Genomic DNA, 14155 nt, shown 5'->3' on the forward strand with positions numbered 1-14155 from the left:
CCAGGAGTGATCCTCCAGGAAGGATGCTCAGGAAACACCAGCCCAGCCAGACCCTCTGCAAAGAGAGGCCAAGGAAGAGTGGGAGGCAAAGGGGAAGGGAAAGAGCAGCCACAGGAAAAGGAGTCCAGGGAATTAGCTGCACTGCTCAGGGAGCTGCAAAGGGATAAAGTGTGGAGCAGCCTCCGTCCTGCAGCCGTGGACTGGGTCCTGCTGGGAGCTCCACTCAGCTTGGACTTCCAAGGCTTTGTTTARCTCCTGATCCAAGGGTGATAAAGCCAGGTCCATTGCACAGATTGGGATTTGCTTTGGCCGGGGGCTGGCTGGGCACGTGTGGACCCCACTCAGCCTCCTCAACCCCTGGCTCCTTTTCCGGGCTTTAAAACCCAAGGACGGAGGGGCCAGGACCTCGCTGCACATGTGTGAGTCGCTCTGCAGGAATCTGCCCTCCCCAGGGCCACTGCCAGCCCCTTCCTGGCCACTGTATCGGGATAATGTCCCTGGATGCAGCCCTCCCTTTTCCTGGTCACTGCAGGGGGATAAAAGCATCCCCAGAGAACAGGAGGCTGCCCCGGTGGGAGGTGGGCACGGAGGCTTGCAGCCCTGGGCACTGTGGATGCTGCCTCCCGCTCCAACCGGGACAAACGGAGCCGCGGGAAGCGCTAATCCCACCGGCTGCTCCGTCACCCGAGACGGGCCAGAGCCCGCTCCAGAATTAGCTCTGCAAACACAAGCACGAGAATGGGGGCAGAAGCAGGGGAAGGACAGGGGGGTCACGGCCGCTTCCTGGCCAGAAGAAGGGATTTTTTGCTGCATTTTCCAGTGAGTTTTCCCAAGGCAGTCCCCTGGGATAACCTGGGATGCTCCCAGCTCTCCTGCTCAAGCAAATCCACGTGGATGCACCCAAAGGAGCGTGTGGTTGCTCRCCCAGCTGCCGCTGCCCATCTCATAAGCAAGGGACACAAAAAGGGTCACGGCCGCTGCAACAGACCCTGGCAGCCGCTCCTGGCCCATTCCCTGCTCCCCGGGAACAGGGAGGCCCTGGTGTGATCCATGTGCCTGCAGGCAGACCGTGGATGTCCCATGACCATGGATGTCCCATGTCCCGTCACGTCCTCCTCTGCCTTTCCCACCTTGGAGGACTTTTGGTTTCTTTGCATCGTGCTCCCCATTAGCCTGTGGTTTTGCCCAACGCCTGGGTTGTCTTCATCCCTGTATCTCCATTAAGTGCAGSTTGGCTTTGAAAAGCAGGGGCCCTGGGGACATCCTATCACAGCGGGCACCAAGTCCCTCCCGCCCTGCTCTCCACTCTGGACATGTGTGTGGGTCCTGCATGAGGTGACCCCTTCATGCTGGAGAACTGGCTTACCCCATACCAAGAGCATCAACCCTAATGTGGCCTCCAAGGAAGGCCCTTGTTTGGGGACAAATCCCCCGGTCCAAAGGCTTTCTCAAGTGCCACAGCCTGTTCCTTGGCTCCTTCTTCAGTGAGAAAAGGAAGCAATCATGGGAAGCTCATTCCCTTTAAACGAGCCCGTGGGAAGGGCCGGAATTTATTCCTATAATGCTTCAATTTGTACATCTGTATCTGCCCATGTCCGCTCCCTCTGGCTGCTCATTGTCCTGTTGACTCTGTTTATCCATGTCTCGCTTCCTCGTTTGTCACCAATTGCTACCATGGGAGGTGTGACCAGGAAGCCCTGCTCTTGCCAGTGCAAGATCCTTCAGCCTCCCTTGGAGACTAGGGCCCCAAGTAAAGCCACCCCACCATCCTTCCCCACCATTTCTCCCATCCGAAGTAGCATCTTTCTCAAGGGAATCTGAGATACTCATTTGCAAACACGTCAGCCTTGCTGGATACCTCCCTGCTCATGTCTTGGCACTTGGATGGTGGATCAATCCAGGGAAAACAGATAAGAGAATATGGGTATAACAGGGAAGAAGCAGCCTGGAGGATAATCCAGGATCCAGTGTCCACCAGGGCATGGAAGTTGTGGAGTCTCCTTCTCTGGAGGTCTCCCAAACCCACCTGGATGCCACCCTGTGCCCCGTGCTCTGGGTGTCCCTRCTTGAGCAGGAAGGTTGGACTAGATGATCTCTAGAGGTCCCTTCCAACCTTGAACACTCCGTGATTCCGTGCTGGAGCTCCAGCCCAAGGAGACCCCAGCAGGAAGCGTGCTCCAATGCTCCATCTATCCCCACTCTCACGACAACCAGATGACTAAAAAGCAAGTTTCACAAAGGTTTCCTGCTGTCCCCAGATGGAAGCACCRTCTCCAGGGCTGGGGGTGGAACAGAAACGTTCCCTTTGTCCTGGCAGATGTTTATTAGAGCAGTCAGGTGACCGATGGCAAGCGGTGATTGCGGCAACAGGTCCCCGAAATTTAATTAGAGCCCTGGAAAGCTCAGCCCAGCTGGGCTGCTGCAGCTTTCAATTCCCCCATGCTAGGCAGGACCTGCATGGTGGCAGGGTCTGGACTTCCACACAAACCCATGTTCCCCCCGACTGCTTGCAATTTCCAGAGGGCTGGAATTTATTTTTGCAATAAAAAGGAAGGTTCTAGGTGACAGTTGCCAGACCCTCTGAGACACCACAAATCCAAACATGTCCTAGGGCTGGTGACGAGTTGCTGGTAGATGGTAGGAGAGGAGCTGAGGTCACCTTAGGAGAGGAGATGGGAAGGGATAAATGGCCCAAGGTTGAAGCATCTTAGTCCCCAAGGGGACTGTTGCATCAGGGAGGCGTCATTGCCAGAATGATGCTCTCCAGGATAGCCCGAGATGTCACCTTCTCTCTCCTTCCACCCGCTCCTTGTGGACGGATGCTGTTGATGGAGGCAGAACGTGGCTGCCACAAGCGCCAGGTTTTGCTTTCCTCCTCCACCTCTAGCACAAGCACGTCTGAAAAAAGCATTTCTGTTGAAGCATTGCCTTCTGTTGAAGGACACAGTCATTTCTGSTCAAGTTTTGTCCTCACCCATTGTTTTAGTCTGGTTCTCGTGCGACTAAAGTCTGTTTTGTGGCTCTCAGAGCAGTGCTGCCCCCATGTTCCCTGAAACAAGGCATGATTTTAAATTAATATTTAAAGAAGCATAAGAGCCCTGTGGTTGGAGGTGTGAAGGAGCAAGGGTCTTCCTCCTGAGGGTTATTATGGGGACATGTGGGGCTGTGTCCTCTCCTTCCTTCTGCATGTTCCTTTCCCTGCCAAAGCTCACCAGGGAAATGACCCAGATTAATATAAACTCTCCCATTTGCATTTCTTTCCCTATTTTTAAGCCTCATGGGACTCACGGGCTCGTGCTGCTTCCTGGACCAACAAGTTTAGATGAACAAGGAACAAGGCACAAAACGTTCCTCAGTCGCTTTCCTCTGGATCTTCCACACCATGCAGAAAGCTCCCTGGTTCTCCACCCCTGCACGCTGTGCCTCGCAGCAAAGTGCAGCTCTTCGAGGCTCTAATTGGCGTTTCTGCTCTGTGTCAGGTTCTTGGCTGCTCTGGAGAGTGATGAGGAATTGATTTCTTTTTTGCCTTTGAAGTAATCAAAAGGTTTATTTTTAAATTCAACTTTCCTCCAAAGAATCCCATTTTTCTTCTTGCAGAATCTGGAGCCTTGAACAAACAAGATCCTTGCAGAGATAATGTTGCTGACCCCGTCTGATCTCGTCGAGGCGGATTTGCGGTGCAACAGCTCCCTGCTTGGCTGAGCGGGGAGAATCATTAACGGAGACACAGCGGAAAACTGGGAATCAATCCCACGAGGTGGAAAGCACCATGAGATCCAAAGCCCATTGCAAGAAAGGGAGCCCCCCAAATGCAGAAGTCAACCTGAACTGAGGTTGCAAGACATCATCCCAGTCCTGCCATGGCCAGAGGTGGTTGAGCATTCCAGCACTGGGGTGTCACCAGCACCAGTGGAACCTCTCTTCATCCTGATGAGGCCATCAAACCCTTTTCATTTGGTGGGGTGAAATGGGAGCAAGAGGAATTGGTCCGAATGTCCCCATTCCCCAATCAGCCCCAAAGAAATGCYGCCTTGTTGAGGCCTCTCTGCCTCGTTTTTTGCACCTGGAGAGCTCCAAGTAACTTCTGAACTCTTCTTGCCTYACTGCATGGCACAATGAGTTCTCTCAGACTACCCAAACTGCTCACTTTTACATCCATTTATTACATCAGCATTTACGCACCTTGGCAATACATATCTTATTGCCATGGTTATGCTGTTAGTACAGTGCAAGCTCCAACTTGGTTGGTTACCGACAAAAATTTCCGATAATAACCGCAAGCCATTGCAACTTCACTTAGCTCTTACTGCCTGGATGTCCCCCTTGGTCAGCTCAGCAAGGCCACTCTGTGGTCTCAGCCCACCCATCAGTTGCCCACGTGGGTCTATCCAAGCTCCTAATAAGGTCTACTAGGTGCTGCTTTTGTTCTTGCAAAAGGACAAGCTAAAATCATGGGCAGACCTAGAAACTTTGGGTATTTGGTCTTCTTTAGCTGTGGGGCTCACAGAGGGAGAGGCCCCRGCAAAGTGGTTGCACCGTCCACCCATGTCCACGTTCGGACGTGACCTGCTCCTGGTCAATGTGGAGTGCGTGGCCCATGCCCAGCTCCTAACTTCAGGTGAGCAGTGCTGCTCTCCCAACGCAGAAATTGCCATTTTGAACAAATCTGGGTGGGATTTTCCTTATTTTTATTTTTTCACAGGGGTGTTGAAGGTGCATCTATGCCACAACTCCATCTGTTCCATCCCTCACACTCCGAGTGCTTTTCAGTGTCACCCGGAAAGCAAAAGGGTGACCGAGCTCCTTGGCTGAGCAGTCACTGGGAGGAAACCTGTCAACTGAAGGAAAAGGGAACATCTTTCCTCCTGATCTAATATATAGCTCCACGGTTTGTCTGAAATGCCGCAGCCAAATTTAGCCTTGGGCTGCTTCCTGGCATGGAAAATTTTAGTCAGGACATCTCCAAATCCCGCTAAATTGCAAGTAAATGAATTGCTGCAGGGCACCGCAGGTGTCGCATCAGGCGCTGTTGCTGGGTGACCAGGACAGGAAGGTCTTCTGGATCCAGGTAGGATGCACTTCACCTTTGAGCTCTCCTRGAGCCCTCGTGTTTGCCTGGAGATACATCACCCTGTGCTCATTATACAGACAGAGACAAATCATCTCTCTTTGACGAGATGAATCGTTTCCTAGAAGCACCCTTTTTTCCCTCTCTTTGCAAAGGCTGCTGACCCACGGAGACGTAAAGATGTATTTTGTCTGGTTAGGCAATCTCCAGGACGTCTCCTGTAGATACTTTCTCCTATAGACATCGTGTATTGGGGTGAATTAGACTGGCAAGCTCTCCCATAGACCAAGGAAATCTTCCACCTGGGAAGATGCAGAGCCTTGGAGAAAGTCCCTGCTCTCGGGATCCCTGATCCAGTCTGTGAGACCTGATGGAGGCCAATTTCAGCTCACCTGGTACCATCACGTTGTCTCCAAGCACAGGTGACCAGTGCTGGTGGCACTGGGGATGTCACAGGTACCTTTTCCACCGCTGCATGAGGCTGCTGCCATCTGGGACCACCATACATCTGAAGAGGAATGATCTAGGAAGGTCCAGGACTGCTGTGACTGATGCAGCATGGTTGGTACCGCATGTTATTGCAGATGTTATCAGCAGCTCAGCTTTATATACCCTTACTTTGCTTAAGAATAGCCAGAATATCCTCGAGGAGTAAACTCAGCCCAGCTCCTGCCTGCTCTAAGGCACCGAATGCGGCCAAGATTCAGGCCTGGATTCAATCTGAGCTGAGTTTTATAAGCAACAGAGAGAGCACAAGCCCCCGTCCTGGAGCACAAGCCCCACATTGAGCCCAGGCCAAACCGAGGCTTTGCTGAGTCCCAGTTTTGGCCCTGGAGCAGATTTCAACCCTGGCTTTCACCTCGCCTACGTCTTTGCCTCCTGGTGCGCTAGGCAGCGCCGTCCCCCTCTGCTCGAGCTGCTGTCCCACCCGTGCCACGCCAYGGCGAAGGCAAGTGGCTTTGCAAAGCGATCAATAAGAAGCTGTTCAAACAGCGCTGTGCGGAGGTAATAGCATTAGAGAGTCTGGAGGGAATTAAGGAAATAACAACTGGCTTTATTAAGGAGCTTAATTTAATTACCTAAGCAGGGTGGTTTAAGCTTTAGTCCTGGCTCCACACCCACAGGTCTTGGAACGAGGCACTCCAAGGCAGCAGCAGTAAACAGGGAGCACAGAGCATCCCGCTGTTCCTGGAAAACTGCAGTGTGGAAACGCACCTGGAGCACCAGCACCCCAGCCCGGAGCATGAGAGGGACAGCAAGGTGGAGATGGGCTGAGAAACGTCAGCCCTTGGGTTGCAACCACCACTGCACGCCCTTGGGGACACTGCAGCATCCGTGGCCGTGAGGGTGTTGGTGATGGAACAAGGATTAATATATGGGAAGTCTTAACTCCCAGGTGCTCCGAGCTTTGGGCTCTGCCTCCCGCCGGGTCCAAACGGCCACCAAGAGGCTTCGGTGTCTCCAGGGCAGCAGGGAAGAGCAGCAAGGCTCCTGCTCAGAGCAAGGGCGGTTTAATAAACGCCCTGGCAGAAAGGGTGAGACATCTGCTGAAGATACGTAATTGAATTCCGTGGCAGCAAGTGGATTAAGGGATCTGAAGCGAGGGAGTTCCGAAATTGCAGTAACGCAAGGCGGGAGGCGTTGCACAACCCGGTGCCGCAGGGGACAATGGAAACACATTAATCCCCATGGGGACAGGACCCAAAATACCTGGGAGACGACGAGCATGGGTTGTGTTTACACGGCTTAAATGGTGCCTCCCTCTGTGGAGCTGTTGAGAAACCCGTGTTGGGTCACAGGAGCCATTCCCTACCTCCCTCGGGGATGGATGCGGCTTGGGCAATTGGCCAGCACCCTTTGTTGACTTGACTTTAGCTGGGGACAATAATGTCACATGCTCCATTATGGACGTAAGAATCACTCTAAGGGATCAGAACAAAGGTCTCTCCTGTCTCCAAGCAAGTCCATTAGCAGAAGGCTGGAACACGAGACCCATTTGGGACCATTCCTGCAGATGCTCCTGGTAGCCAGCGCTTGAAGGACTCCCCAAGTCACATATTGCACCCAGACCATCACGTTGATCAACCCCAGGGGACCCTTCCTCCACCTACCAGCCTAGGTCAGTTTTGAATCCATGCGTTTGTGACATCTCGGGCATTGTTTGATGACAACCATGTGATGTGTGATAATACTTCCTTGTTTGTGTTTAAAGCCTCTTATCTTTTCCCTGGGTTGAAAGTCCAACCACTTCGGATGACACCAGTGTGTGCATTGCCGGATGATTTATCTGCAACAAAAAAATACTACAGAAAAGGCAACTGTAAGAGATTTACTACAAAAGGCTTGGTCAACCTGACRGGCTGAGAAGATAGGAGTCCTCCCCATAAATTTTTGGTGCTGAGTGCTAGAGARTCTCAGCTACCGCGCAAGAATAAACACAGCTAGGCTGTAAATGAATGTACTAACTCTGTGAATGAGAAAGGATTCATATGATAAGAGTGTCCATTTGGCTGGACCAAAGCCTGTCTAGCCCAAATTGGCCCCTGTTGCTCTCAGTAATGGTCTCAGAAAAAGCATGAAAGACCAGGGTGTTACCGAGTTCTCAGAAACGCCATTTCTTGCAGGCTGGGTAACAATACTAAGGAAGCCTCACCATTTCCTGATTCTCAGAGATCTGACTGGTGGGAACGTGTTGCTAGGACCTCACTCAAGTGTGAGACCTCGGTTCCACACCATTGGCCCTTCTGCTCAGTGCAGTGCAGGAGAGCAATCTGGCCTAGGTAATCAGAGGTGGTCCTCACAGGATCCCAGGGTGGCTGAGATTGGAAGGGACCCCTAGGGCTCCCCCAGCGCAGCCCCTGCTCCAGCAGGGACACCCAGAGCACGGGGCACCCGGGCGCATCCCGGCGCGCTGGCAGATCTGCAGAGCAGGAGCCTCCGCAGCCTCCCTGGGCAGCCTGGGCCAGGGCTCGGGCACCCTCCCACCAAACAAGTTCTTCCTCACGGCCACATGGAGCTGCCTGCGCTGCAACCTGCACCCACTGCCCCTTGGCCTGCCCCTGGCCACCACCCACCAGAGCTTGCACCTTCCTCCCTCCATCCTCCCCTCGGCTCCTTGGACACGCTCACCAGCTCCCCTCTCACCCTCCTCTTCTCCAGGCTCARCAGGCCCCGCTCGCTCGGGCTCTCCTCACACGAGAGCTGCTCCAGGCCCTTCCTCAGCCCTGGTGCTCTGCGCTGGCCCCTCTCCAGCAGCTCCACGGCCCCCTTGTCCTGGGGAGCCCAGAGCTGCCCCCAACGCTCCAGCTTTGGCCTCCGCAGAGCTGAGCAGAGGGGCAGGATCCCCTCCCTGCCCTGCTGCCAACGGCCTCCGGATGCAGCCWGGAGCCCACTGGCCTCCTTGGCCACGAGGGTACATTGCTGACACGGTTAAATTATTGTCAACCAAAACTCCCAATCCCCTCTCCATACCTATACTCTCTTTTTCTAGCAGTCCTTGAAGGAGATTTGCATCACTACTTGAACATTTCTATTCATTCAACCAACACCTCAAGAAAAAAGCTTCACTGGTTGTGCTGGGTGGTGCAGGAGTTGTTCATCTTCCGCAGTTGCCTTCTGAGAACTTCATGCAGACACTGATTTCCTTGCTCAAGCAGCATGTTTCTGGAGTAGCAGGTCAAGAAACAATGATTCTGCACCTAATTTTACTGAGACTGGGGAGATGATGAGATGAGATGAGATGAGATGAGATGAGATGAGATGAGATGAGATGAGATGAGATGAGATGAGATGAGATGAGATGGTGTTTGGGATTATGGAGTACTTGAGTAGAAGACACAGTTGCCCCTTCCCGCTCTTCCTTATAAATCCCTAAAGAGATGGAGACTAGGACAGCCAAGGAAGCAAAACCTGCGTGGAGGCAAAGCCCATGGGAGCTGCAACAGGGACTTGATGGGATGTCTTCACTCACCTGAGCATCTGCAGGACTCACTAGCCAAGATTTTTGCATCAGTAGCTCTTGCCCAGCAGGAGGAGGCTTTCCATTCCCATTGAATTCCAAAGGAAACCTTTGGTGAAGGAAGGAATTTTGAAAGGAAATTCAAAGGGATTCCCTTTCCTCCCCTTTCATTCCACACCCACATCTCTCCCCTTCGTAAGAAGCAACTATCTCCACACCCAGCGTTCAACAGGGCAGGAATGACGTCTTCACTGCTTTGTGGAATTCGGTTTTCACGGAGAGGGGAATTTAATTGTTTCAGTACTAAAAGTGAATAGAAAAAGATAAGAGCTGTGCACGGCTTCATTCTCCAGACAAGAACATCTCCAGGAAGCTGCGATCCCTTTTATTGCATTCTTTTACACTCCTCGGCGGCTTGTACAGCCACCCAACAACAATTAATTAGGAGAGATCTTGGTTCCCTTCACACATGGAGAACAGCAGGAGAACAGCTATTGTATGAAATTATCTCATCCCGGCCTCTTTTGAGACRTGGAGAAGTGTGAGGTTTCCCTTATCAGGCTTTATAGCGTGTATGGAGAGGTAGAGAGACTCATGCTGCRTGTGCTCTGGGTGTCCCTGTTGGAGCAGGAGGGTTGGACTGGATGATCTCTAGAGGTCCCTTCCCACCTCAACCATTCTGGGATTCCGGGATCCTATGTGCAATGGTCCAAGTCAGTGTATGTGCGTGAGTGTTATCTAATCCACAGTAGTTCTCCAAAGCGTTCTTCAATCCACAGTAGTTCTCCAAAGCGTTCTTCAACACCATGGCTTGCAAATCAGAAAGGCCATTGCTCACCATTTTTTTCCACCCTTGAGATGTTCTTTTTGGTCTTAAAACTGACCACATCCTTGCAAAGGACTCCCAGGTCCGTGTTTGGGGAGATTTACCACATCTCTCTGATGTGCCGCYGCCCCACTCACCCAAGAGCATGGGTGGACGGAGGTCAATCCGCTCGGGTCCATCATCCACGGATGGTCTACAGAGCCTTTTCCCACTCCGCAGCCCCTTGGGACATTGTCGCCTGGCGAGGACGGGCCSTGAGTCACGCTCCAAGCGGCAGCAGCTTTTGTAAGTGCGGGGAGCTCTATTGTGACCCGGCGCCTTTCAGCTTTCATCTCCGCCGAGATGTGAGATGGAAATCTCCAGGGATGGGTTTATTACATTTTCTTGGAAGCTTGTTCCAAGCTTGTTCCAAATGCGTTCGGTGATTGAGAAAACGCAGACAAGCCGAGGGAGGGCCGGAGAGGCAGGACAGAGCCGGTCCATCCAAACAACCCGCTAAAAGGGCCATAACGATCTACCCATTTCCCCGGAGAAATCAATTCCTCCAAGTATAGCGCTCGTAATGTATTACTCAGGCTCCTAGYGCTTCCCACACACTAAAATTCAGATGGATTCTTGGGACAGCGCTGTCTGGAGCTTGTTCCCTTGCTATTTTAAACGGGTTGATGTTGTCTCCTTCAGCGACCTGTTGGAGCAAGGCAGGGATGTCAAACATCCCAACAAAACAAGATGTCCTTGGGTGTCAGAGACACCAATATGGTCCCACAATAAGGGTCTCACGGGAGAGCTATGTCCTCCTGGAGCAATGGAGATACCAAGGGGTGCCTTGGGTGACCCCAGGTTCCTGTGTACAAGGCATTGGGGATCAACCACTGATATCCAGAGTCACTCCAAGAGTGGGGTGGGCTGGATTGCCCTCTGGAACAGCTTTCCGTGGGTTGCTATGGGAGCCGGACACCTGGAGCGGGCAGGGACATCCCAGCAGAGCCCGGACCCTGAACCTGGAGCTGACTCCTGCCCTATGGAGCAGCGGGAGCCTGGGAGAAGGCTCTGGGAGGCCGGTGCTGACAGCGTTCCCTGTCCTCCAAGTGCTCCTTTGGAAAGGATTCAATGCCCTCTAACCCGTTTATCAGCCCGTCCTCCCACGTGGCCAAGAGGAAATGGATGTGACGGCGAGAGCTCTGTTTAGATCTGTTAAAAGCCTATCTGCCTTCCTGCTGCTCTTTATGAGACGGGAGAAAAAATCCACCTGGAACGGGGAGTGGAGACGCTTCGGAGAGTTCAYGCTCCTGGAGCAGCAAGCTTAAAGCCTTGCAAAACGAGTGCTCTTTGCAGGCACCCTTTTGGTCCTAGTGTKGAGGGACAGTCACTAATACGTATTCTCTCCTAGAGCAAGCAGATAYTTTGAATTTTAGTGGTCCAGGGATCTGGCCATCCAAATATGCTCTGCAAGGCTCTCCTGAATCAGGACTTGCTTTAGGAAGCTCCTCAACCATGGGGGCAGTTGTGAAGAGCAACCGCAGAGGTGACCCCAGCTATGAAGCCATTGCAGTGAGCATGGGTCTTTCATCGCAGGGATATTCAGCCCTTTGCTGAAGGGCTTGGATGTCATTCCCCCCAAAAATGGGTCTACAAGAGCATCCTGCCCCATGGCTGTCAAAGGCAAAAGTCTTGGRGCAAAGTTAATGCTGGTGATTGAGAAAGACGTTGGTGATGTCCAAGACTGCTCTCCMAGACCAGCAGTCACTGCAGGGAGTTGGGAGCAGCGGGCTCTGGAGCCAGGACATCTTCCAAAATGCCAGGATGGGATGGAGGTTGGGATCCCTGGTAGAGGATCTACATAGGCATGAGGATGGATAAGCTATGGAGCAGGGCCAGGGGACAAGCCAGGACTYGACACCGGGTACGGTGACATCCAGGGGTGTCAGGCTGAAGGCAGGGTCACACTGGAATACTGGCATGGGACAAAACATCTCTTTATGGACAGCTCYTCCTGGGAATGGGGCTTAGGTCTCTCCTCTGCTCCTCAAGGGCTTGCAGCGCTTGAAGGACCCCAGATCTTGACATGAGGGGACCTCACGTCCTGCTCGTCCCATGGAGCAAACATGGGATAAGCAGAACTCTGCAAATGGGACAAAGTCACTTGCTAACCCACTAATCTCTCCCAAACTTCAGCAGAATCCCAGCAATTCCACTTAAACTGGGTTTTATATGAGCAGCTCTGGCCCCATGGCAGTTTAGGTGGATGCTCTTCTTTTTAGCTTCTCTGTGTGCAAGGGCACACGGTGATTTGTGTTCGGGATAACCCTTGTCCATGACTGACCTCCTTCCCATAGGAGGTGGGCACCATGCTCTGCTTTCCTSCCAGCTGATCCATCGCCTTTGGAAACCCGTTGAGCTCCAGAGCTGCCGGAGATGAAAGGAGGACGTTAACAAAAGCCRTGCTGAAAAGAACAGGGCCGATAAGGGATAATTTCATTTGAAGCGCCACAAGCTCAGGTCATTCTGAGAACGGTGAAATTCATGACGCCAAATCACCTGCAGAGTCCTCCAGCGGATGCCTCCTAATGGGAAACATCGTTCCCGAAACCTGGGGACATTGGAGCACCTTGGGGTGTCGCGGGGTGACCGGAGAGCCTGTTGCGAGCAGCACGTTCGCAGAGCAAGCAAATGCATCTCCTGGCACTGCAGGCAGCCAAGCAAGCCCAGGAAAGGTGCATTAACCACCCCTTTATATTGCATTTGACAGGAATTACGTAGCCACAGCATGCAGCCATGTCTTTTTTTCTTTCTTTTTTTTTTTTTTTTTAAAAAAAGGGGGAAAAAAATAGTTGTTTCCCTTTCTAACGATTTTGCCCGCTCGGGAGATGAAATGCCTTGCTAGCAAATTCCCCGGCTGTCGCTGCCGGAGCTGACGCAGTGCGCGAGGAGGAGCCGCTGTGTTTTACTGGAAGGTGCAGATGCTAAAATCGCAGCAACGTCGCTCTTTTGGCCACCGAAGAGGAAGGGCAGCAGCAAGGCTAACGCTGCTCCTGGCCCTGTGCAGCTCGGCGTCCTTGTTGCCGCCAAAAAATATATATTTTTGCACTGTTTTGCCCTATTACCTGCCTTTTTGCAGGGTTCGGCAGCTCTTGCTCCAGAGGAAACAGGAAAAATCCAGCACCCTACAAAGGATTTTTGCATCCACGGGGAAGTGGGATTTGCACTGAGCCTGGGCTCCAGCCTGCAGCTTTGCAGGGAGGGCCTCGGGCCCCCCTTGCCTTACGGTGCACGAGATTTTCCCAAACACTTGCAACAAGAAAAGAGGATTTAGCAGGTTTTTTTCCCTTCTATAGAAGAAAATCTTGCTGCAGATTCAGCTCTTTTCACGTCTTCCATCTTTATGGTTATTCTTTCCTTGCTTTGCCGCTTCCCTAGCTCCGGGAACGCRCTAGGGAAGAGAGCAGCGCAAGGGAGAGGCAAAGCCGCTTAAAAGCAAAACGGAAAAAAAAAAAGACCTAAAAAAAGAAAAACAACAAACCCAAACCCTGCAGGGTTTGTGCCTTGCTCCTGGATTTATTTTTCCTCTGCCAGCTCCAAGTGGCYGCGGTGGATCCTGACCTCCCATTTGAAGCTGTCGCTGCCTGCAGCGCTCAGTGCCCCGGGACGAATTCTTTCCTCGAAGCTGCCCCGGCCCTGGGCACGTTTTGCACCCGGAATTTGCTTGCAAATAACTCTTGCGCAAGGGCAATATTGCAAATAATAAATTGCAATAAGGGCAGGCCAGGGGAATGGGTCCAAACAGGTCGGGAAGGGAGGAGGCAGCTCCAAAGTGTCCYGTGGAATCGCGTTGCTCCGGGAATTGCGCCTTAGGGAATTGCCCGTGTCTTTCCCAGGCTGCTGGTTGTGCAAATCAAGGACACTTTAATGAACCRTCTCGTTTAATCACTTCCCCTCCGCGGCGCAGATGGTGGCGGGGGAAAGGGGGGGACAGATGTTGGTCACCAACCCTTGGTAGAACCTGGGGTTCCCACATGAAGCCCTGCGAGGAACTGGGAGGCACTGGGAAAACGGGAGCCTGCGGCATCCCGGCATTCCGGGTGCAGGGTTCCACGGAGCAGGGCAAGGGGAGCGGAGCTGGGCCCCTCTCCGGGCTGCACYGGCATGCAGGGATTAACCCCGGCCCCGGAGCAAGTGTTCCCGCGGGGATGGGATTTGCACGGCTGACGTCACATCGCTGGGCTTTTTAGTTTATATGATTTTTAAGCAAAACAATTGCTTTTGGAAAGGAAAAAATAGATAAATAAATAAATAAATAAATAAA

Source organism: Nothoprocta perdicaria, unplaced genomic scaffold (genome assembly GCF_003342845.1).
Source record: "Nothoprocta perdicaria isolate Ctin4 unplaced genomic scaffold, notPer1 scaffold_101, whole genome shotgun sequence".
Lineage (NCBI taxonomy): Eukaryota > Metazoa > Chordata > Aves > Tinamiformes > Tinamidae > Nothoprocta > Nothoprocta perdicaria.